General features: G+C 45.0%; 1 protein-coding gene across 3 annotated transcripts in view; it reads right to left on the reverse strand.

Annotated features, from left to right (window-relative positions):
• The window catches only part of Wipf1 (WAS/WASL interacting protein family member 1), a 110,044-nt gene that overhangs the window by 54,821 nt on the left and 31,201 nt on the right, over positions 1–24,022 (reverse strand). The window contains exon 1 of one of the 3 annotated variants that reach the window (XM_036185087.1): positions 14,831–14,866. The exons of the other annotated variants lie outside the window; for them this stretch is intronic. The gene's annotated coding sequence lies outside the window, so the exon portion shown is untranslated. Of the gene's footprint in view, positions 1–14,830; positions 14,867–24,022 lie in introns of those variants that run through there. 3 annotated transcript variants of the gene reach the window in all.

Below are 24,022 nucleotides of genomic sequence, written 5' to 3' on the forward strand. Positions count from 1 at the left end.
TTGCTCTAAATTCTATTTTATCTTCATATAACAAATCAGAAAGGATTCTTTTATAGGCAAAAGTAAATATTAACATCCTAAATTATACTCTATTCTCAAGATCCCTCTTGAATTTATAGAAGTTTTCTTCCTCTTTGCACTATTAAAATAGTCATCATTTACCCTCCATCCTCCTGCTAGCCGGTATTTACTAAATTTACACAATGACCAGTACCTGTATGATGTACTGAGGTGGAGGGAGGTTCCAAGGCAAGAAATGAGGGACTTGCTCTAGAGAAAGGTGGGCAAGAAGGCATGTGAGCACATCATAGCATGTTTGACTAGGCAATGACAGGCGAACACAAAACATTTTTAAAGGATAAATTCAGAAAGTGTCCCAGGCACTACAGAGCAGTGGAGAGGGATGGCTTCATGGAGGAACTTCAGCTATGCTTGAAGGAAGTAGAGAAACCCTGGGTAGAAAGAGAGGAGAATTGGAACAGCTGCCGCCAGATATGGCTAACTACAACAGCCCGGGAGAGAGCCTTAGTGCAAGGTGAAGCTGAAAAGGTGTCTGGTGCCAGGCAGTGTTCAGGGATTTGGACCTTTGCCTAGAATTGCTGGGGAATCTATGAAAGCTATTTAGGCAGTGGAACCATGGACATTTTCAAGTTCACTCTGGTAGCAGTGTGAGAAAGAACTAGAAGCTTTGAAAGTAGGAGGCTTATCTGTATTGGTCCAGACAGGCTTTGCTTGTCTCACTTGGGGTGGGATGTGGGAAATACAAAAGAGATGTACCTAAGCAATACTTAACAGTACAAAATAACAAGGCAGAGACTTAGTGCATGCGGGAGCCATCAATCAGAACTGTAGAAAAAGGCGCGGGGAAGCTTTCGCACGAGAAAGATTGTGCACACAGAGCTTGAGATCCATTGAATTATCAGGTGTGTGCAGAAAACCAATGGAACCACAAACCCAGAGATCAAGGGAGGGACAAGCACAGCCACAGATAAACACAATCCAGTTACAGTCATGACCCTCCCACACCAGGGTGCTTGCTCTCTGTTGTCTGCAGGTGGGGAAAGGTAGACCAGCACTCCCCATGAGAAGATATGCCAGGCAATCTACAACTTGCAATAATTTCTCATAGCTACATTTCAAAAGATGACATGAAACAACTTCAACTATAAAATTTATGTAACTTAAGATACCTGTAATATCATTCTAACACTAAAGTAATTTTTTTTCTTTTTTTTTAATCTCTAAGGTTAGCATACCAAGTAATGGGTTTCATCATAGGGTTTATGCAGGCAGGCTGTCATATTTGGTTCTCATTCATTCCCCACATCACGGGCCTCCCTCTCATAACAGATCTCCAATATTCTCTTTGTACTAAGCCTTCAAATGCCAGGTGTCTTTTCTGCTTCTAGCACAGTCTGTCTGAACATGACCTGGCCACATCCAATACAGCTATGACACTGGATTTTGTAGATTGAGACACTAACCATTGGTGACTTCAGCACCAAGACATTCGGCCTTGGAATTTGTGTCTTGTTGGAATTGAATTTTACTGATGAGACAACAGTGAGGAAGCCTGTTGGGCCCAGGTCACTGCCCACTCCTGCCTTCTGCTCTAGCAGGAAAGACAAAGGGGGCAATGTACACCTTCCTGGAGGTTTGGGAGGCAAAAAGCATAGGGAGTCCTCCCTTCTAAACAGGGCTTCATGGGTTATAACACACCCTGAGAGAACTTCATTAAACTTAGATCCACAGCCTCCAACTGATTAGCTCTCGTTTTTATTAATTATGTGCATGTGTGTGCATCTGTGTGTAGGTGTGTAAACATAATAAGTGCAGGTGCCCAAAGAGGACAGAGGTGTTGGATCCTTCTGGAGCTAGACTTACACAGGTGGTTGTGAGCTGCCGGATGTGGGTGCTGGGAATTGAACCCAGGTCCTCTGGAAAAGCAGTACTTGCTCTTGACCACTGAGCCACCTCTCCAGCTCCTCAAATGATTATCTTTCACTGTTTATATATGTATAGTTTCTTGATAATTTCTGAAGGCAGTGATTTCCCAATTTCAGATTTATTTACAATGAACTTCATAATTCTGTGATTATGTCACATTACCAAAATGATAGTCACGCCTTACACAGTGACATTTCAGCCATTGACAAGACCACAGAGATGATGACGGCTCTGTCAGATACTGCTTAGTGCAATCTCATTTTGTATAAGTGCACTCTGTGATGTCAGTACAATGATGGACCACCCACAAGGCATTTCTAAGACTGTCAGTTATTGTCATGGCGAGAAGCATGATGGCATGTAGGTAGGCAAGGTGCTGGAAAAGGAACTGAGAGTTCTATATCTTGATCTGCAGGCAGCAGGAGACTGTGTGCCACACTAGGTCTAACGAGCATATAAGACCTCAAAGCCCACCTCCACAGTGACACACTTCCTCCAACAAGGCCACACCTACTTTTACAAGGCCACACCTACTTTTACAAGGCCACACCTACTTTAACAAGGCCACGCCTCCTCATAGTGCCACTCCCTATGGGCCAAGCATTCAAACACATGAGTCTATGGGGCCATTCCTATTCAAACCACCACAATATCCATGTTTTGTTTTGTTTTGTTTTGTTTTTAAAATTTTGGTTGTTGGGTGGCTTTTGTTTGTTTGTTTGTTTTGAGACAGGGTCTTGTGTAGCTAAGGATGAACTTGTGATTTTCCTGTCTCCACTTCCTGGGTTACAGGGGATTACATGCACTTATGGGCCACCACACCAAGCCTTGAATTTCATATGGCATTATGTTTCTTCCATATATTTTAATGAATATTTATTTAAATCAAGAATTGCTTATCCAAAGTTGTCAAAATCATCTTCTAAACCACTGACAGGGAGATCAAGACACACAGTCCCGGGAAGGAAGCTGGGAAGCTCGGCAGCTGCCATATTTACAGCAGGAGAGCTCCCAGGGGTGCGCATCCTGACTCACACATCCCTACCCTCCCACACTGAGCCACATACTCCGCTCTTGTGGTTCAGACTGGCATTTGCTCTGGTTGGCCAACACTCACTCCCACCAGCTGCTAGACATTTCAGATGTAAGTAAGGAATTAACATCTTCATATTAATCTTTCCGAGTTTTCAGAGCTGGTAAGTTAGGGAATTCAGCTTTTATCTATAAATCTTACACGACAGAAACAGCTGTAGCACCTACCAATGCCCTCTTAATATTTCTTCTTGTTAGCTGATTGATTTTCAATTTGATTTCTCCATAAGCCCCAGAGAACTGAGACATTTCAATGATGGAGTCGCATGGCATCATAATGACTTAAAACAAATTTGTTATACATTAGTACATGTATATCCTTATGCATTAGATAACAAGACCTAGTGGACAGACTATCATGTTCTACCCTTCAAAGTAGAAATAGCCATAAACAATAGATAGAAATGCCTGCAATTGTAAGATGCATCAATTAATCTACTGTTGTGTAAGAAATTACCCCAGAACTGAGCACTTAAACCACGACCATTATATTATATCACAGCGCCCATGGGTCATGGATCTCACACAGTCTAACTGTGTGCCTCTGGCTGAATATCTATCATGGGCTACAGCCAAGGTGTCCACCTCAGCTATAATTTTATCTGAAGGTCTGACTGAGGGAGAAACTGCTTCCAAGGATTCAGTTGTCTCTGCCCATACCCCACCCCCCCCCCCAGCTGTTGGCAAAATGCCTCCCTTGACTGGGGGCATTTAGTTCTCTCTACAGAGCAGTTCATGACATTGTGGTTGGCTGTCTTCAGAGTGAGCGAGAGCCCCAAGATGGAAGCGGAAGTCGTCTCTCTGTAACTTGATCTTAGAAGGGCATCCCATCTTCTCTGTTGTACTTCCTTCACCAAGGTGAACCATGAAATCTGTTCCACACAGGCAGCGCAGTTACACCAACAAGCACTGTTCCATCACAGGCTGCGGGTCTGAATGAGGGGTTTTACATAAGGGCATGAATTTCATGGGCTTTGGATCGCTGGGCACCGTCTTATAAGCAGCCTGCTACCTGGTGACATAAAACATCTACAATTTTCTGTAGGAGACGATGTCACAAGGGCCCCTAATTCTACCACAGTTTTCTGGCTATATTCACAAAGGAAATGCAAATTTTCTCCTAGGGGCTAGTAAAGACAAAGTACTACTTTCTTTTTCATACTTGGAATTGTTATTTTATGCCTGCATGTATGTCTGTGGACCACATGCATGCCCGGTGCACATGGAAGAAGAAGGCAGTGGATTCCTTGACATTGGAGTTATGGACAGTGGTGAGCCACCGTGTGGGGGTTGGGATCAAACCCAGGTCCTCTGCAAGTAGTCAGTGCCCTTAACCACTGAGCCATCTCTCCAGCCCAGAAGCATTATTTCTTTATCCTGCTTACAGATTCCAGGTGGAAATAGGAAGTAATCACTGCATCTTACACCATCTAAAAGCCAGTTGGGTGCTTTGGGGATGGGCACAAAGATTCCTCACACATCCCTGGGATCCAACATCTGGGTTAATTAATAAGTGTTTGTGAGAGTTTTTTTTTTTTTTTTTTTTTTAAAGTGTGGTTTATTGTCCACTCAGAAATATATCCAACTTTGAAAACCTCAGCCCTGATCCTTGTAGCCGAAAAAGGCCAATGTCTGGCCCAGTAAGTGAGAAGTACTGGAGACCAGTTTGTAGTGAGCCTTTACCTACTCTGACAGGTAGTCACTGTGAGCTCTGTCTATGAGCAAACAAACCCTGGTTTGAATCTTTCTAAGAAAAGTGGAAAACAGGGAGAGGTAGAGATAAATAATTTCCTGCAGAATTCTAATCTTTTAAAAACTGGGGTCACTAAAACAAGAATCCAAATTAAGCCTGGGGGGTGGGGGGCACTTCACCTCCATTATCTTTATAGTCCTGACACTTGTCACCACTCTCCTAGTGCGTGTGGACTAGCCTGGGCTGCTATTGAAGAGTCAACTAGAGATACAATTGCAGATTTCAATTTTGCCATCCTGGACCCTAGAGGGAATTTCTCCCACTTGCTGACAGTAATGCTTTGTTTTCATTTTCTCAGGGTAGGGCAGAGGCTACATACAACACATTTCATAACTGGACTGCGTCTGGTGCTGGAACTAGATCCCAGAGCAGTGCCTGGCACTGGCCTTTCAGTCTCCGGACTCTGTGGTTCGCTCAGGCAACAGAAGGTGTGGACAATTTGCTAACCGGTTTTGAAAAAGCATCCTGGTTGTTTAATAACAAGTATTTCTGGGTCAGGGCAAACAAGAACAAATATCAACAATGGCGAACAGCTCCTCCGAATGTCCCCTTGGGAGGCTGCTTGGAGGGGATGGTGTCCAGCTTTCCTCCCAGATCCCTGCTCCAAGGCCAGAGCCTCTGGTCCTGCACTTTCCAAGGCTCGAAGGCCTCTCACTCATCTCTCTCTCTCTCTCTCTCTCTCTCTCTCTCTCTCTCTCTTGCATTTGCCTGACGGTACCCCCATTTCCAGACATATTCGGATGCACAAACTGGGACATTGCTGTTGGCTAACATCAACTCAAGGCTTTTGTGGAAGAGAGGTTGGGTGTTCTGTAGGTCTGACTGAGCAGCACGTTTTCAGTCCACAGATAACATTGCACCCAACGTGCCCATTGCTATCTGGGGCCAAGGACAAGGAAAACATGTTATGTGGATCTTCCCACCTGAGAGCAACTACCTGAAATGTGTGGATTCCACCTTATTTTAGGCTTATCATGAAGATCCTTCCGCAATATAACTGGGTGCACATGTAAAATTACAAAACGCTTTTTGAACTACCAAAATGCTCCAATTTGTTTTACTTTATGCTTCTGGGAAGTGGATGGGAGCGAGCTCTGGACACACACAGACCTGTGGAATGCGGTCATGTCACTGCCCCCTTCGGCAATTTTCATCGCAGTAAAAAAGACTCACCTGCCTCTTGTGCAGGCCGGAGGCCTGGACAGAATTTACAGACAAGCCTGACGATTGTTCCCTTGGTAATTCGGGAGCAACAGTAAGAATTTAGAACTTGACCTGTCTCAGTGAAGAAATGTCACTGTCACTGCAGTGTACTAATTAAGGGCTAATTTTAAATCGTTGGTTTGTGCCCATATTAGCCGGCCTTGTTTGTTTGTTTGTTGAGACAAGGCCTGGCCATGTAGATAAGCTGGCTTCAAACTCACAATCTTGCTGGCATTGCCTTCCAAATGCTAGGATTATTGGTATGCTCGACCTCACTGGGCTTCATGTGAGCTGGTTAAAAAGCGAAGATGAGAAAGTAACTTTAGATGCCGAAAGGTAAATTAGCAGTTTTGCACAGACTCAGAATTTATCCATGAGAACTCAGATCTTCCCAGATGATGTAACAGGCCACCTTTCCCATAGACAAATAACAAGATTACTTCCTTAAAATTTGTGGAACTGCACAGTGTCTGTGACAAATGCAATTCCAATTACCTTTAACATAACATTTATATAAATGGGAAAGTTGTGGCCATCTGACATTTCTTTCTATTGTTTCCACATCAGCCAAGGAAGGCTGGACTTGATCAGTCATTGCTTTTGCCAATTTTGTTTAAAAAAAAAAAAAAAGCAGCCTTTTGTTTCTTAAGACAAAAATTGTGGAATCAATTGGCAATTAAGTAAAAGACGAGGCCTGAGACAAGAATCATGCTGTGTCCCTACTTACCCCCAAAGCACTGTGTCTCTGAACTCAGTCACAGACAATGCACAATGCGTAGGACACCACACCTATCTTCTGCCTTTTGCACAAGTGCTTCGTGAGATACAAGTTAATTCAGGAGTGACCCTATATATTCTACTAAGACCACTGAGAAAGACCAGTTTCCTTTAGAACCCTCTTTTAGGTATAAACATATATCCTCTATTCTCCACACAGACCTCAACTCAAACTCAATAAAAACCTCAACTCGAGATACTCGCCCTACTGTCCAAATGTCCTGCCTGCTGCCTTCATTCCCTATTGATGACTTTCCCATTCTTCATGAGCTTTGGTCAAGACTCTAGGACTCCTCCTCCTCTCTCCATCACATTATTCAACAGTTAATCTTATTGATTTTCTTTTTCTTTTTTTAGATTTTAGTTTTAATATTGTGCATGTGTGTGGGTACGTGCATGTCAGCACAATATCTAAGAAGGCCAAGAGGGCTTTGGGGTCCCTGTAGGTGGAGTAACAGGCAGCTGTGGGTCACAGGACATGGGTGCTGGGAAGAAAACTCCAGTGCTCTTAGCTGCTCTTTCTGTCTCGGCCTTCAAACCGTCCAGGCTGCGCAGCTCAGCACTGCTACTGCTGCCACCCCGGCCTGGGGCGCCTTCCTCTCTCGACAGTGTACGGCACCCAGGCTTCTTAATCGATTCTCTCTTACTCTTGCATTCCTGCAGCCGACTGACAGTACGGCAGAGCCAGAACACTTCTCCCATCACCCAAGGCTCTCTAAAGTTATTTCCCACTTTGAATGAAATAGAGTCCCTACTGGCCGAGAGGACCACCAGCACTTTGCTTCCGTATCTACCTCCTCCTTTACTCTGCCTGAGTTGCACTGGTTCTGGTTATTCCCTGAACATGCCAGGCATGCTCCTGCCTCGCTGCCCTGAGCTTTCTCCCATGTACCTGCATGGCAATTTCGCTTAGTCCTTGCAGGTCCGTACCATCTTCTCATGACCATTGCCCCCATTCACCCACTCGAATCCACAGACCTACCACTGTGCCTCTTTCCTTCCTGGCCCTGTTTACTTCCTAGCGATTATGACTCTCTAACCTTCCAAGAGTGTACATTATGCAAGCTGGGTATGGTGATGTATGCCTGTCATTCCCATACAAGGAAAGCTGAGGCTGGAAGATGATGAGTTTGAGACCACCCTGAGCTACTACAGAATGACCCTGTTTCAAAAAAACAATGAAAAACCATATGTGGCATTTCTTAGGGATATTGCTTATGGTTCACAGCCTTCAACTAGAATTGAAGGTCTACATGGAAGGTGATCAATAAATGTTTCCAAATTACGAGGAAATGTCATAAAAGGGAGGAAGCAGGGGAAGAGGAAGGAAAGAAGAGAAGCATGCAGAAATCAAGTGTAACTATGTAATAAAACCCAGGATCTAAAAGGGCTTGTACGTTCTAAAGGCAGAACCTGAATATGTCCTGTTTTTCTTATAACACTATCGGGCAGATGGCCCGGTTGATAAAGGGCTTGCTCCACAAGCCTGAGAACCTTCGTTCAAGTGTCCAGAACCCTCTTTTAAAAGCCTGGTCTGGCAGTTCATGCCTGTAATCTCAGTGCTCCAGAGGCTGAGGCAGGAGGATTGGTGGGGCTTGCTGGCCAGTCAGTCTACCCGAACCAGTGCTGGAGAACACTGGGGGAAACATTCAGCATTGACTCTGAGCTGTGTGTGCACACACAGACACACACACACACACACACACACACACACACACACACTGCTCCTAGTATTTTATTGTATGTGTAGAGGTTTTTGTTTTGTCTTGTTTTGTTTTGCCTGCATGTATGTACATGAACCATGTGTGTGCCCTGTTGCCCACCAAGGTTAATAGAGGCTCCCCTAGGACTGGAGTTACAGGCAGTTATGAGCTGTGTGGGTGCTGGTATCGAATCTGGGTGCTCTGGAAGAGCAGCCAGTGCTCTTACCCACTGGAGCCATCTCTCCAGCTGGCTTGCGATATTCTAGAGAGGACCAACAAAGGAGGGACATTGACCCTGAGAAGAGGCTGCTGTTCCTCCAGGAAAGACCCTGAGGAGCAACTGTGCTGCTAACTTCTGACCCGCCTTCTGGTTTCCTCTACAGCTCTGACCAAGCTAGGCCCAGGAGCCAGGCTTCTCTTTCCCCAGGAGGGTCATAAAACACCTACTCTTTCCCAGCTCTTTTGGCTCAGAAGAGGCCACAAAGGAATTCCCTGACCATCTCTGCCTTAGAGGGGTCAGAAGACTCTCCTCATTCTCCAGGAGTTCCCTGCCCCCACCCAGGAGGCCAAGAAAGCCGAACAGACAGGTTTCCCTGGTCAGTTTATAGCATTATCTATGCTTCTACCAACCCAACCGGACAGGGCTACAGAGTTTCCAGAGAACTGGAGGGCAGGCAGTGGAGATTTGGCCAGGGGGCACACCAAGCCCCTTCTCCTACATTTCAACCTGTGCAGATCCTTACCAGTGTCCTATGTGATACACTTTATAATCAACAGGTACACATAACTGTCTCCCACTGTTTCTCTAGCAAATTCATCAAACCTAAGAAGAGGTCGTGGCAACACCAGTTTGTAGCCAGTGAGTTCGATCACAGGTAGTGACGCTTGAAACCCACCTATAAAGTAGACAGGTGGAGAAATGGGGGGCAGTCTTGGGAACTGAGCTGTCTGCTGTCTCTAGGGGGACCGTGCCAGCACCGAGTTGGATTAGAGGAAATCGACAGGTGTCTGCTGTACAAGTGCTTCTTTAACAGTTGGGAAATGTCCTCATGCTTTCTAGGGTCAAGGAAGTGATCTGTGTTGTGAGTCTGTGGAAGGAGAAGCTCGAGTCCAGATGGGAGCTGGTTTGGAGGCAGGTTAACAACTTCAAATCCAGCCCTCACAGAAGAGGTCCGAAAGCCTTCCCTTTGTCTGGAAGCCAGAAGGCTTAGACTCAAAATGGCTCACTCTCCTTAAAATTCACAAGGAGCTGCTGGGCATATGAGAATGTACAAATGGTGCAGTCTACTGACCATGCCTACTGTCCAGAATATCCCTCCTAAGACAATGAGTTTGCTTCAGTTTCTGAAGGTGGACCAGCAGCCTTGGAATCAATGTAAGGATGGTTGGCTTTCCTAAGGACTGCTACATCCAGGCCATTGTGAGCCCTGATACCCATCTATATTTTACAACAGATTTCATCCAGAATTTTCGATCCACATATGTGTCTACAAGACTCAACCTCTTTTCCTGTCCTATCCTGGGTCTATTTCTAACAATTCCTCTTCTTTACTTCTTGAGGACCGGGTCACTGGCACACAGGCTTTGTGTAGATAAAATGGAGTAGGTTTCTGCCTACACAATTACAAGTGCATTGCTGTCTCCCAGGAGGACACACAAGGATGGAGCAGTAGCAGAGATGGCTTTGGAAAACCCTTCCCTTCCTAATCTACCCCCTATTAGGCATGAGGCAGGACTCTAGAAACCACAGAGGCACCTGCATCCAGACCCCAAGATCTTGGGGCACCTCAACATTAATCCTTTGTGTTGACCAGTGTTGGGATCAGGAGCCTTGTCCTAGGCCTATCACTAATGAGCTGTTCTAACCTCCAACAACTCAAGTCCTTTCTGGGTCTTTGTCTCCAAATTTAAAAATGAGGGGAGGGAAGGGGTGGCGGTGGAGCATGCCTTTGATCCCAGCACTCAGGAGGCAGAGCCAGGCGGATCTCTGTGAGTTCGAGGCCAGCCTGGTCTACAGAGCAAGATCCAGAACAGGCTCCAAAACTACATGGAGAAACCCTGTCTCAAAACAAAACAAAACAAAACAAAAAACAACAACAAAAAAAATTGAGGGGAGGGAGCCTCCTAAAGCCTTTTTTTTCTAACAAACCCCACTAAGATTCTATTTTATATTCGCCTCCTTAAGTTTAAAATAATGTCTAGAGCCTCTGCAAGCCCCTTTCCTAAACTTTCCCCAAAGCCAGATGTTCCTGGCACCGAGGAAAGGAAAATAGTTTTTCAATAACCCGACATTTGTGTCTTCTAAGGCAAATTACCTCTGGCTTCTTCAAGCTTTCTCTTATCGCTATTTCCTTATAAATCACTGAAAGAAAAATAAAATGAGTAAACTCATCATCTCTCCTGATTCATCAGGGTCCCTCTTATACCAATTAATCTCCCTAACTTATTTCCCTCGGGCACAGCCTCTCTGCCCCTTCCATTCTGGTAGCGTGGCTCACCACTGTTGCTGAGCTCCCCTTTTCCAAGGATGTGCACTCGATGCTCTGGGTTGGACGCCTGCAGGAGGAAATGCACGATTTACACACGGAAGTTCCGGCTTGAGCCTTCAGAAGGTGACAGGCATGCAGTGGCAGTGGAGAAATTTGGGAGAAGAAAGAAATGGAGAGGAAGGGGTGAAGAGGATGCGGGGACACATGGTGATCTGTGGGAGAGGTTTGGGAGAAGTCCTGGTGGGCGTTCATCAAGTGTGTTCATTGAAATGAGCTGTGGAATTTGTATGCTTGTCCTGACAGTCCCACTGCAGTGAGATGCTGAGCTGGGGCCTCATCCCCTTCCTTAAGCTCCCTCTCTGCAGCTTTCTGCAGAGCGGTTGGTGAGGTACTAGGCAGCCCTTTGGTTGGACTTTCCCCCCACCCCTCAACCCCCACTCCCTACCCCATTCCCCTGAAGTCAGAATCTTCCTACGGGTCTCCAGTGCCTTTAAGGAAGACCAAACCCTCCCGCTGCTGGCCTGGAGATCAAAGGAGACACTTGAGTACCACCATACAGAGAACAGCAGTGTCCACTGGCAAGCTCTCCCAATGAGTCCACACATCCATGTGTAACATCTTAGTCTAGACATGGTTCAAGTAACTGTAGACTCCAAGATACCATCTAATAATGCTTCAGTTCTTTTGAGACAGACTCTCACCATGTAGCTCAGGCTGGCCTCAAACTCAGAAATCCACCTGCCTCCCAAGTGCAGGGATTAAAGACATGCACCACTACGCCCAACTCATCTAATGATTTTTAGCTGAGAAAACAAAATCCCTTAGGGATTTCCTACACACACACACACACACACACACACACACACACACACACACACACAACCTTACTACAACTCTACAACTTCATTTCAAGCCATACTATGATTTCCAGCTGTTACAGCTCATGCAGTGGGAGCCAGGCTTCCACTGCAGGGTGTTCAGACATGAGACATGATTGGATCATGAAGGCTCTGACTTCATCAATGGCTTAATTCCATAATGGACTCATACGAGGATGGCACCACTGGAAGGTGGTAGAAACTAAGGGGTAGGGCCTACTTATACGTAGCAGGCCACTAAGATTGTAACCTAGAAAGGTATACTTTATTCCTGGCCCCTTCCTGTCTCTTCCTCTGCTTCCTGGCTATCAAGAGGTGAACATCTTTCCTCTGCCATTCTCTGACTCCCCTGTGGTCCTGTCACACCACCTGTCTACGAGCCAGCCTGTGAGCCAAACAAATTATTCCTCCATTATATAGCTCATAGCAGAAATGTTGTCACAGTGATGAGAAGTCTTACTAAATCACAAACTAATACACAGTAGTGTAAAACACATGCTGAAATGCAGGGATGAACACAGTGCAGAGGAACCAAAGTCACTCCAGACAATATCAAAACAGACACTCCGGTAAGTATCTAGTTAGTTCCTTACAAAACAAAAGCTTTTCATTAGCAAAAAGAAATCACAAAATTGGTAGGTAAAGGAGTACCCATCCAAACAGCCGTGGGCATTGATGCACAATGCATCTCTCAGAACACATGGGCTCCTGGGGAAAAGATGCTTGTATGTGTCAGGGTCTGGGGGAAAGGAAGATTGCGGGTCCCATTCCCTTTCTTCTTTATAGAATCTGTTATGTGCCTGTACAGTCCCTCATAAAACGCACTATTTTTTAATTGGCAGTCCTGCCCAACTGGAAATTACTGGTGCTTTCTCGCGCAGTGTGACCCATCATCTGGAGCCACCTTTCTTTCAGACCCCTTCCATCCTGGGGTCAGGAAGATGTGTAAGGAGAACCCTTCAGAAGCCTTTTCTGGCATCTCAAACACAGTGGAAGCAGAAAGCTGGAAAAGAAGCCAAGAAATGCCTAAGGAGAGAAGAAGAAGTGGAAACAGCTTTTGGAACGATGCATACACAAAAAGACCTCAGGCCCATCTGGAAAGCATTAAACAAAACAAAAAGGCCCTTTCTACTATGAACAGCAGATTAGCATAATACAAAACTCCCTGAATAGCAAAGTTCTCTGACAAACTCTACAAAGCAAAACAGAACCAAAGAGGTGCTCCTTCCAGGGATGCCCAGCCATCCCTAAGCTACCAGCCTCTTGCTGGTGCTCTGGGGCAGCACCATACAACAAGCACTGGGCGACGCGCTGCAGGCCCCACCTCACTGTCTCCACCAGGTTTGTACCAAAGGCTCCAAGGGCAGAGAAGTCCAATGTGCTGGGCCCACCCGCTGAAATCATGCTCTGCCTCTGTCAGCACTGGCGCACGGCTTTAGGAAAACAAGGCTCCGATCTCAGCTCAGAGAACCCTCCCTCAGCATCAGCTTCCTCTCCACTTTCTTGCACAACAAGATAGTAAAAAAATGAAAAGTATGCTGCAATCCAACAGTGCGTTTTAACTGTCAACACTGTCCTGGTTATTTAGCATTACTGGAATGTAAACAACACCGTGAGCCCACTAATCTTTCACCTCTTGTTTTTAAGTACAGGCATGTTAGAGTGCTCAAGCTAGACCCAAGACAAAGAGGAAACAGGAAACTGATCCTATTGGTGTCCCCACCCACCCCACCCCCACCCAATATTGCTATTTATTTATTTATTTGCTTGTTTGTTTTTGTTTTTGGACAAGGTCTCTTGCAGCTCCGATGGACTTTAAAGACATTATGGAACCGAAGATGACCTTAAAGTCCTGATTCCCCTGCCTCCACCTCCCAAATGCTGAGATTGCAAGTATGTACGTGGCCACACCCAGTTTATATGGTGCTGCAATTAAAATCAAACCCGGGGCTTTGTGCACATGAGACTGAGCCCCAGCCCCAGCCCCAGCAAAAGCAAAGCCACCTCCTGTAACTCAGTTGTTTTAATGCTTTGCCACTCAAGTGAAGTGACCTCCTTCCTCCTCTTGACTCAACTTGAGACATTTTTCTTGCTCCTTACAGGTCTGGAAGCAGCCGGTCACTGCACTAGAATTTCTGTTGACTTTGCTGTTCATGAAAGCGTTCCCTCGGTCCGGTTAGATGAGCATCCGGTTAGATGCTCCTGAGAACACCTCACACAACCCTTTACCCACCTTGCTGGCGCTGTGCTGGACTCACCCAATCTTCTTTACCATCTGAAGCACAAGATGGAGAGAGAAGGCTCTAGCCACCAGCAGGCCTCACTGCCTCTCCAAACCCGCTCAGCTTCAGTCCAGGTTGTGTGGTTTCTCAAACTGAGGACTTCCCCATCTACACTCAAGCTGCCCTACCCCCTCTTCTCTACCCACAGCCCGTGTTAGTAAGGAAAGGAAGGAGAGAGAGAGCAGGGAAAAATGTATAGGCCTGAAAAGTTATTCTGCCATGAAATGCAAGCCAAAAGATAGGTTCCATGAGATAAAAGTCCATAAAACAAGAAGCTTTTGCAGAGCCTTGAAACACATTTTTACCCACGGTATTTCTGTCTTCTCTAACGCCCCACATGTCTGCAGACACAAGTGGATCGGTCCTGTTTCAGATTTGTGCTAATAAGTAAAAATGAGAAGAGGCTTAGCTGCATTCCATGAACTAACTTATTTCATGAACATCTGAAGTTTGTTCTTTTTAAAGGCACAGAAGTTCTAAACAAGGAAGCCCGCGATTCTGAGAATTTCATTTTCACCACAGTGGCTCAATGTTTGTTCCTCTAACAACGTGCGGTTACCAGCTTTGCACAGACTCTTACATTCAAAGCCAGGGCAGTTTCTTCTCATTAGAGACACACTTCAAGTCAGTTTAAGGGAAGGGAGTCAATCGGGTGGGTATTTTAGAGCCACCGTGACGGGTTTGTTTGAAAGAAAAAGGCACTAACCTGAGTTGCTTTAATCCGCTGGAAAAAAAACGCTTGAGCACTGTAGTCCTCGGCTATCTTCTGGCAGCTTCCTGTAAGGCTGCATGTGACACTGCACTTCCTCACTGCACCTTCTTCTGCTGCCTCTCTAACTGCTCAGAGGCATGTGATACAATCGGCCAGCTGCCTTCTCACACAGGGTGGCCCTGCGCCTATAGAAATGGCCGATTCCTATTAGTGGTTCCCTGGCTTCTTTGGGGAGCTCATAAGGTACAGGTAAAGAGGAAATAAGGCTGGGCGTAGATAGACTTCATTTTACGAGACAGGGAAGCAGGGAAGGAGAGAGTCCACGGCCCCATGCTATCCAGTCTAGAGTTGGGGTTCCACAACTGAAAAAGAACAGACCCGATATGGAAGCCTGGAGTTTGGACCCTCTCCTGCAGGTAGGTTCCAGATGTTGATGCTCACCCTGGAGATATCCAAGGAAGGGCTTTTGATGGTGCTGTTCCCAAGATATCTCCATACTCTCCTCTAGGGGATGCACTACCACCAGCAGAAGAGGGCCAGGTCTTGGCTCACATTTCTGGGTCCTGCTACAACCATGGCCACTCAACCTAAGAGTCTCAAGTTCATCCAGCCTCTTTAGTAGTGCCGTCAGACACCGTGCCCTAATTCTTAGGTTAGAAAACAAAGCCACTGTGTAGTCAGCCTCCATGGACTAGGTAACTGATGCTAGCCTGTCAGGAAAGCGGGGGGAGGGTCTGGCCATGTCCCTTTCTGCCCGGACAGGAGAGAAGACTCACAGGGCCATTTCTAAGTTTCCTGTCTGGCCAGCCTCTTTCCTCTGATAATCACCCCAGCTCTCAGGAGGGTCCACACACACAAGAACTTGGGGCTGCAGGAAGTGGTATGTGGGTACAAAACTATGTCCTAGGCCAGCGGGAATATTCTCCAATTTGTTCAACTTGACCCCTACAAAACAAAATAACCCAAGATGGTTTCTTTTTGGCCACCCTAGCATAATTCCTTTTTAAAAATGCTATAAAAGAGATTTTTGTTTTTGGATTTCAGCAAGGTAACTATAGACAAGTGTCAGATGTCAAAACCATTTCCCATGTAATGCTTCAGTGTGGTTTCCACATGCGCCCTTGCAGTAAGGAAACTAGCCCTGGATAAGTGCTGTGGACAATGGTTAGACTCCAGAGGGCCACCACATGATTACAGCTCTGGCTTTGGAAACACGAGTAACCATTCTCCTATTTTGACAGCTAATGGCTGGTTTGGGGACTGAATTGTACATCTGGATTAGCCAGCTGAGCCAAGATGGCTGTGCACACTACAACCATGACATTAGCTTTACAATATGAATAATGGTAATTCTTCACCACCTTGGAATTAGACACTGCAAAGAGTTTTGTGGACAGAAAACAGTAAGGGCTCTATGTGAACGTGCAGCAGCATTCACACATCTCACATTCTGAATTTAGTTTCTAGCTCTGTTTTTCACTAAGCAGGTCTGCATGTTCTTGTGTGCTGTGATGACTGGGGTCAGTAAAGGTCTTCAAATGCCTCTCCTGGCTTCTCCATGTGGCTGCTTCTTCTGTCTTTAAAATTTAAATGACAATTTTTCCAGACTTAATTTAAAATTTTTAAGATTTAATTTTTTCCATTTTCATGTGTGGTGTGCAGTATGTGTATGTATTTTTTCACATGTTTGGGCACACATGCGTGGGTTGCACATGTATGTGTGTCCAGTCCACATTGCAGATGGAGGTCCAAGGTTGATGTTGGGAATCATCTTCAATTGCTCTTCCACCTTGCTCGTCAAGGAAGGGTCTCTCAATCAATCCCAGAGCTCACTCTTCCACCTTGTTCATCAGAGCAGTCATGGGGCCACAAACCTGCCAGTGCTCAGGGGCCTTGGTGGTGACGCCTAGAGACAGGCCGTGTAGAGAGGCCAAGCGCACAGGTTTCTGAGTCGGTTCCTTTTCTCATAATTGCTTTGCTTTTACACACTGAAGAGGTTTGGAGAGGGTTCCCTGGCCATCCATCAGGTCTATGTGGAGCCTGACAGCTGAACAGAGCCCCTGACCCTGCAGACTCAGGTTTCAGTTTTTGCTGCTCCTCAGACCCTCGGCCAGGACCTGGAGGAGCTCTGTGTCACGAGATTTTAGATCGGTGGGCCTGGCCTCCTGGCTCATCGCCATGTTCCCCACTCTGTTCAGGACCACTAAATGTTGAAATGTGGATGCATACCGAAATAAAGGCAATTCATTGTGTTGCAAGGGTTATTTTGGGTTGGGTTTTTTGTTTTTTTTTTTGGTGGGGGGGTTAAGCATATATGTGAATTCACCTGTTGAAACAGCAACTATCAGGTCTGAAAAGTGGCTGGTGTGGCCATTGATCTTTCTGGGGCAAACTGTAGCTGTCTGGGCGAGGCATCTTGTAAGTCAAGTTTAACAGTGTTCCATAAGCAGCGTGTTGTCAGTCATTGCCTGATTTTACTGTAATAAACAAGTGTGCATTGATACAGAAACAAAAAAAAATTATGAAAGTGTATTTGTATTTTTATTTTTGTTATATTTTGTTTGTATTATTTTGTTTGCACTAACAAATTTTGCTTTACTAATTAAATGATAAGACATTCACATTAATGTTCACTATGGATAAGTTTTCTTCTGGGAGTTATACTCTGCTTCTTCTGTGACTTTGCCCAAGTTTTTTATATTTAATATTAATATTTTCATTCCCAATTTTGTTTTGTTAGTTAGCATTTATCAGCCACTGCTTGATTTTCATCCTTTCTATGTAATGCCAATTGACATACAATCCTGAATACAGCATATAGCCAGAGAGTTTTTGTTCTTCTAGTGCTAGAAGCTGAACACAGGGCTCAATCATGGCAGGCAAATGCTCTCTACTCCTAAGCTATGCCCCTAGATTATCGTCTAATGTATCTGAGAACCAAAAGTTTCATAGAAGAAATTAATCTACAAACATTTGTTTCTCTTACTCCAACACTTTAGTATATGTATTGTTACATTTCCTTTTTCATTTTAATTTTTGCTGATTGGCCATGCTTTTTATTACTATGATATCTTCTGACCTTGACTGTGAATATGTGCTTTCAATTTTAATGGTTTAGAAACCCTACCTATACTTTTGTCTAGATATCAAATACCATGTGACCTTTAAGGGTGAATGCCAGCGCACTGCCAGCTGGGTCCTGGTAACGGTAAGGTCACTGTTTATGGAAATGAAAGGATAGCTTTGTGTTAGTAACAATGCCAGAGCAAAGGGGTGACGTTCCACAGGCATCAGGAACTGTTCTCTTTGAGGGCACAGGGATGAGACAGGGTCTTGCTATGAAGCTCAGACTGGCCTCAAATTTGTAATCCTCCCACTCCAGCTTTTGGGGTGCTGGCATTACGTGAGTACCACTACACCAGGCTCTAGTCCAACAGGACAGACACACTTCCCCCATTCCTGTTTGGAAGGGAGCTATACCACCTTCCAGATAAGCATCTGGATAAGCATCGGGTAGAGAGGCAGCCAGGAACTCAGGGCTGGGACACAGCCAAGAACATCCTGGGGAAAATCTCTGCAAACTTTAGGCTCTGAGACCCACAGACACTAGGAAAATCTGTAAACATGTCTGCAGGAGGCTGCCCAAGGTGTTTCTGACCGCCTCACTCCTAGTTACCAGAGTCACTAGCTAAGGCATCTACCCTAGACTGAGGCAGGATCACGGGAATGTTAGTGCATGCTCTAAAGAGTTAAAGAATTCAACTGAGTTTCCTACTGGATAGCTAAGAACGTAAGTTGGTAAAGTCCCCATAAACTTCTCTTTTCTGAAAATGGGATGTCTGTCATTTATTTAAGCATTGATATGGCTAAGGGTGGGGTGGAAGAAATTCTGGCCATAAACTGCATGTGTTGATGGTGTAGAGTTTGTTTGTCTTGTTTTTGCATTTTACATTTACACTGTGTGCATCTGAATGACAGCTAACATTTCAATTCCACACTTAATTTTTCAGAGACTGGAGTGACGGCAAAGGAGGAGGAGGAGGGGTGGAGGTCTGGAAACAATTTAAACCTTCCGGTGACTGTTCACCTGGCCAGGACCACAAAGAAGAAGTGGTAGAATGCCTGTGAAGGGTATTTTTTTGTTTTCACATAATCACATCATTTTTCATCATCCTCGCGTTTCAAATGGAGAAAGCAACCTTCCAAGAATTAAAGGGATTTCCCCCAAGTGGTAAATAAGCGATGGAACTGGGATTTGGTACCAAAGTTTCTGACTCCATCCAGTGTCATTTCCAGTGCCTCTGTGACCTGTCCCCTTGCTGTTCAGTCTCTGAGAGAGAGGAGGGCAGAGCCCATGCACCCTGCTGTGGGCTGTGTAAGCAGCAGCTGAGCACTGTCGCTCTTGGCAGTCAGAGCCCCACAGTGGAAGTCAGCTTGTCCAGACAGACCACAGGGCAACGGCTTCCCTTAGAAATGGGGGGATTTTTGAAGCATTACATCACACAAAGCCTTCCCCTTAAACCTCATACAAAAAGGCTGCATGCACCCTTTCTGTGAGCCCTTGGAACAGTTAAAGGGAAGTTAAAAGGCCAACAAAGTTCTCTCAATGGTGCACTGCACAGTGGAACGCTGTTTGTGTTTTTGCAATGTAATGCAAGCTGGAATTATCAAGACTTGGACCATCTGCCCCCAAAGCCAGAGCCCTATCCGGTATGGTCACTCTGGCATACCATGCAGCCTGCTGCCATAAACCAAGTTGGCTTTTCCCGACATGACGGGATTGGATTACAAATAACCAAGTCATTCATTCATCTTTATTGTTAATCAAGACACAGAAAGGAAATGACAAATTTCTTTGTTCATGAAAAGACCGGCAAGGGACATAGGAAAGCCCTTCTGGCTGCTTGGGTCTGCTCCAGACGGGGCTCTAGAGCTGAAAGGACACCGGAACACATGCCTCCATCCCTAACCAAGATGCTATCTCCAACTGATGGCCACTTGCAAATGAAATTTTAGTTTCCTCCAAGGGAGTCTTACTGGGGAAACAAACTACTCATAAGGGCAGGCTGCATGCTCCGAACTGGAGGACCAACAGTCAATGAACTCCACGGCATCTTTGGTGGTTCCTTGCCTCACAATGCTTGTCAGGGCCTTTCTTTTCTTTCTTTTTTAAAAATTTTATCTTGGGGCTGGAGAGATGGCTCAGAGGTTAAGAGCACTGGCTGTTCTTCCAGAGGTCCTGAATTCAATTCCCAGCAACCACATGGTGGCTCCCAAGCATCTACAATGAGATTTTATATGTACACACACACACACACACACACACACACACACACACACACACACACACATATTCTAGCTTCCAGTTTAGTGTTTTTATGGGATTCCTCAGAGTGAGAATGAGTGGGTCTCTTTTCTTTCTGTTTGTTTTGTCTTATTCCAATGTGTTGATTTTTAGTTCCTATTATATTATATTTTACTTTATGATTATTCCTTAGAGGCCTGTTATTTGCCAATGAGAGACAGAAAGAGGGTGGAACCAGATGGGAGGGGAGGTGGGGAAGAGCTGAGAGGAAGGGACAACTATAATCAGGATGCATATATGAGGAAAAAAACCTATTTTCAATAAAAAGAAAACAAATAAGATACCTGAAAGGTAAAGTAACATTTAGAAAGTCCCTATTATAAAGGTGAGTTATGTAAGTATGAGTGTTTTCAAGATGATAATGCAAAATATTCCAGGAATAAAAATCATCATTAGTCATAAAGAAAAAGAGCCCTGCTATCATCCAGGATGAGGTTAAGAACCCTCATAAATACAGATTCCAGAAGTAGTCAAGACAGTGCTAAGAACCACGATGCCTGCACTCGTATGCTGCTCAGTGTGTTGTGAGTGTGTGTGAAAGACAGAAATTAACATCAGGTGTCTTCTTCCACTGCCCTCTCTGTTTTGAGGCAGGGTCTCTCAGTGACCAGAACTCACAGATTCTGCTAGACTGGCTGCCAGCAAGCCTCAGACATCCTCCTCCCATCTCCACTTGGATTATAGAAACACCACATTAGTTTTTTAAAGATTTACTTATTTATTTATTATGTATACCGAAGAGGGCGCCAGGTCTCATTACAGATGGTTGTGAGCCACCATGTGGATGCTGGGAATTGAACTCAGGACCTCTGGAAGAGCAGTCGGTACTCTTAACCTCTGAGCCATCTCTCAAGTCCTCACCTCAGGCTTTTAATTTGGGCTCTGGGGATCAAACTCAGATCCTCACGCTTCTATGGTGAGCACTTCAGACCGCTCTGCTCCTTTCAAGGCGAATGAACGGTAGATAAACCAGAATAAGGAACACAAACAGTTCACAAATGCGCCAAGGATGCTGGCCAGATCCAGAATGATAAGGTGCCCCTTGCCAGGCACCTTGCCATTTCAGAATCTGTGGTTTTCCTCGCTGAGTATGGGACCCAGAGAACATCTAATTGTTTGAACAATCTTCCTTCCCAGGCTCACCTATCCTTCTCTTTCACAACAACGAGAACACAGAACAAGGCAGAACTGGTGAACAAGTTCCCATCATTCCACAGCCGAAGGATTTTGAAATCAGAATGCACAGATTCAAACAGACCCATTACTTACTAGGTGCAGTGAATTATTTCATTCTTTCAGGTCCTAGTCTTCTCATTTTAACAGGGACATTTTTATAAATATTAAATCTGATGCAACATTCAAACACCTTAACCAGTGCACGGCAAAAATGGTGGAGGCTGTCACTCATGATAGGTAGGGACTTTTGCTCTTGGGAAGTTCTAAATTAGAAAGAGAGACAACTAGTGAAGCAAAGAACTTCATTTCGGGGGTGTTCTGCATGCCAAAAATAAAGGGTATTTGGGAATTAGGAGAAATGAAGTTAAGTTTCGATCACTGCAGAAAGTCATGGCCAGTCAGAAAGTAGGATCGGAGCTCCCCAAGCTGCTCTGAGCCTGCAGGGGGATGGAAGCATATTTGTTCCTAGATTTGGAGATATTTGCATCTGACTAGAAACTAGAAAATGGTACAAGAATTACAACATCTCCAGGACAAACCAACAAGAAAAGCATCGCTGCTAATGAGAGCCTATGCAGCTGGGGGAAATAAAGCCAGGCTTAGGATGAGCCGTGTGTGCTGGGGAGGACCAGGGATGAGCCATGTGTGCTGGGGAGGACCAGGGATGAGCCATGTGTGCTGGGGAGGACCAGGGATGAGCCGTGTGTGCTGGGGAGGACCAGGGATGAGCCGTGTGTGCTGGGGAGGAACAGGGATGAGCCGTGGGGAGGAAAAGGGATCTTCTCTGAACTTTGGGGAAGTGTTTACATGGTATAAGCCTAGGACTCTTACTCAGGGCCTTTTGGAAAAACCTGGATTAAAGAGATATGTTCTTTAAGGCCTCTGGCACTGCAGTGGGTGACTCTAGGCAGAATCTGGTCATGGGAACCCGCAGATTTATTCAGGTTATAATTAGAGTGTGGGTCATATCCAGCTGAGCAACATCAAACCCAACCTGGTGTGTTTATCATATTTTTTTTTCTGGACTCTGATTTTGATTTTGAAGTGGCTGCAGACAGCCTAAATTACATGTTCTGCAAAGGAAGTAAATTTACAAAACACAGACATCTGTCAAGAGTTTATTAATTAGTAACAGCCATAATGGATGAGAAACACTGTATTTTGTATATCAGCATCTATTATTTTCTTTGCCTTCAATCAGCTTCTGGAAATATAGTTGGTTCTCTGGATGATGCCTAAAATCTACTAAATTACTGTTGTACACCTCAATGACATACTTAGGTACTAAATGCGACATAATACCCGTCAATTAACTTCCAAGGACAAATTTATATACAGAAATAATCAGCCATCTTTGTTTACTAACAGGAAGTGTGTTTAATGAAATATGTCTCCTGCACATGTTGTACAGACTACATTTTCACACCGGGGTACCACGGAGCACCAATCACAGTGGCAAAGGAGCCTGAAGAGGGGTCTGAGGCACGTCACACTGAACCGATCACAAGTTTTGCTTTTATCAATTTTTAAAAACATACTTATTATTGTGTGTGTATGCATGATGGGAGGAAAGCATTTGTGCCACAATACATGTGTGTGGAGGTCAGGGGACAACTCCGTGGAGTCAGTTCTCTCCTTCCACCTTTGTGTGGGTTCCTACACATGGAGCTTAAATCGGTAGGCTTCCACGGCAAGTGCACTTACTGGCTAAACCATCCCCTTTCTGGCTCTGGTTTTTAATAAACTCTACGTCCTGGATTACTGGGAAATGACTACTATAAACTACAATATTTATCAAGCTTAGTTATATTTCGAGTAAACAGATTTTATGTGTGTGAAACTCTCCTAGCAAGAAGAAATACACATGCAGGAGAAAATGCGTTATTTTCAAGTACAGTGTGCTACAGAATATACAAGATACTCAAATAAAGCTTTAAAGAGCTACCTAGACCGATTAAAAGTACCAAGTTAATGTTACAAAGCAAGCATCACCACCGTCCTGGATTGTCATGACGACAGACTGCCAAACACATCATATTTGTTATCTAAATGCAACTCTTCCTGCCAGAGAAAGAGAGAAGTCTTTGAAAAAGCGATGGCCACTTCCTGAATCTTCCCATACCACAAGTACACCCTTTGAGTGACCAGAAATGAGTCTCCTTCTTGGGGACTCTTGGTGTGCCAGCATCGTCATACTGGGTATGATTCCAGTTCTCAAAGACACATGGTTTGCATATCGAGTCCATAAACAGCAGCCATTTAGAGTTCACCAGTGTACCATGTGTATGCATATGCAAACACAAACGTGTGTAAGAGGCTTCACCGTTTTAAAGAGAACAAAAGCTTTCTGGTTCAGGGATGCCCTGCCCTAGGGCTAGCCAGTTCTTAAGATGGCTAGGGTTCAGCCAAGACTAGGCTCCTGACAAGCAAACTCACTAATGTAGAGCCAGACTTCCTCTTCATACACTCAAGAGGCCTTTGCCATCCCAGGGCCATGTACCAAGCAACTAGGGACCACCCCCACCCCTCCAAAAACAATTCAGACTAGGCAGCCTGAATGGCCTAGTCTGTCCTGACTTGTCTTTTCTGCAGAAACCCTGATAAAGGATCTGGCCTAAATAGTTTTTCTCCAGGAGAGTAATTCT

This window comes from Onychomys torridus, chromosome 4, assembly GCF_903995425.1.
Source record: "Onychomys torridus chromosome 4, mOncTor1.1, whole genome shotgun sequence".
NCBI classification, from domain to species: Eukaryota; Metazoa; Chordata; class Mammalia; order Rodentia; family Cricetidae; genus Onychomys; species Onychomys torridus.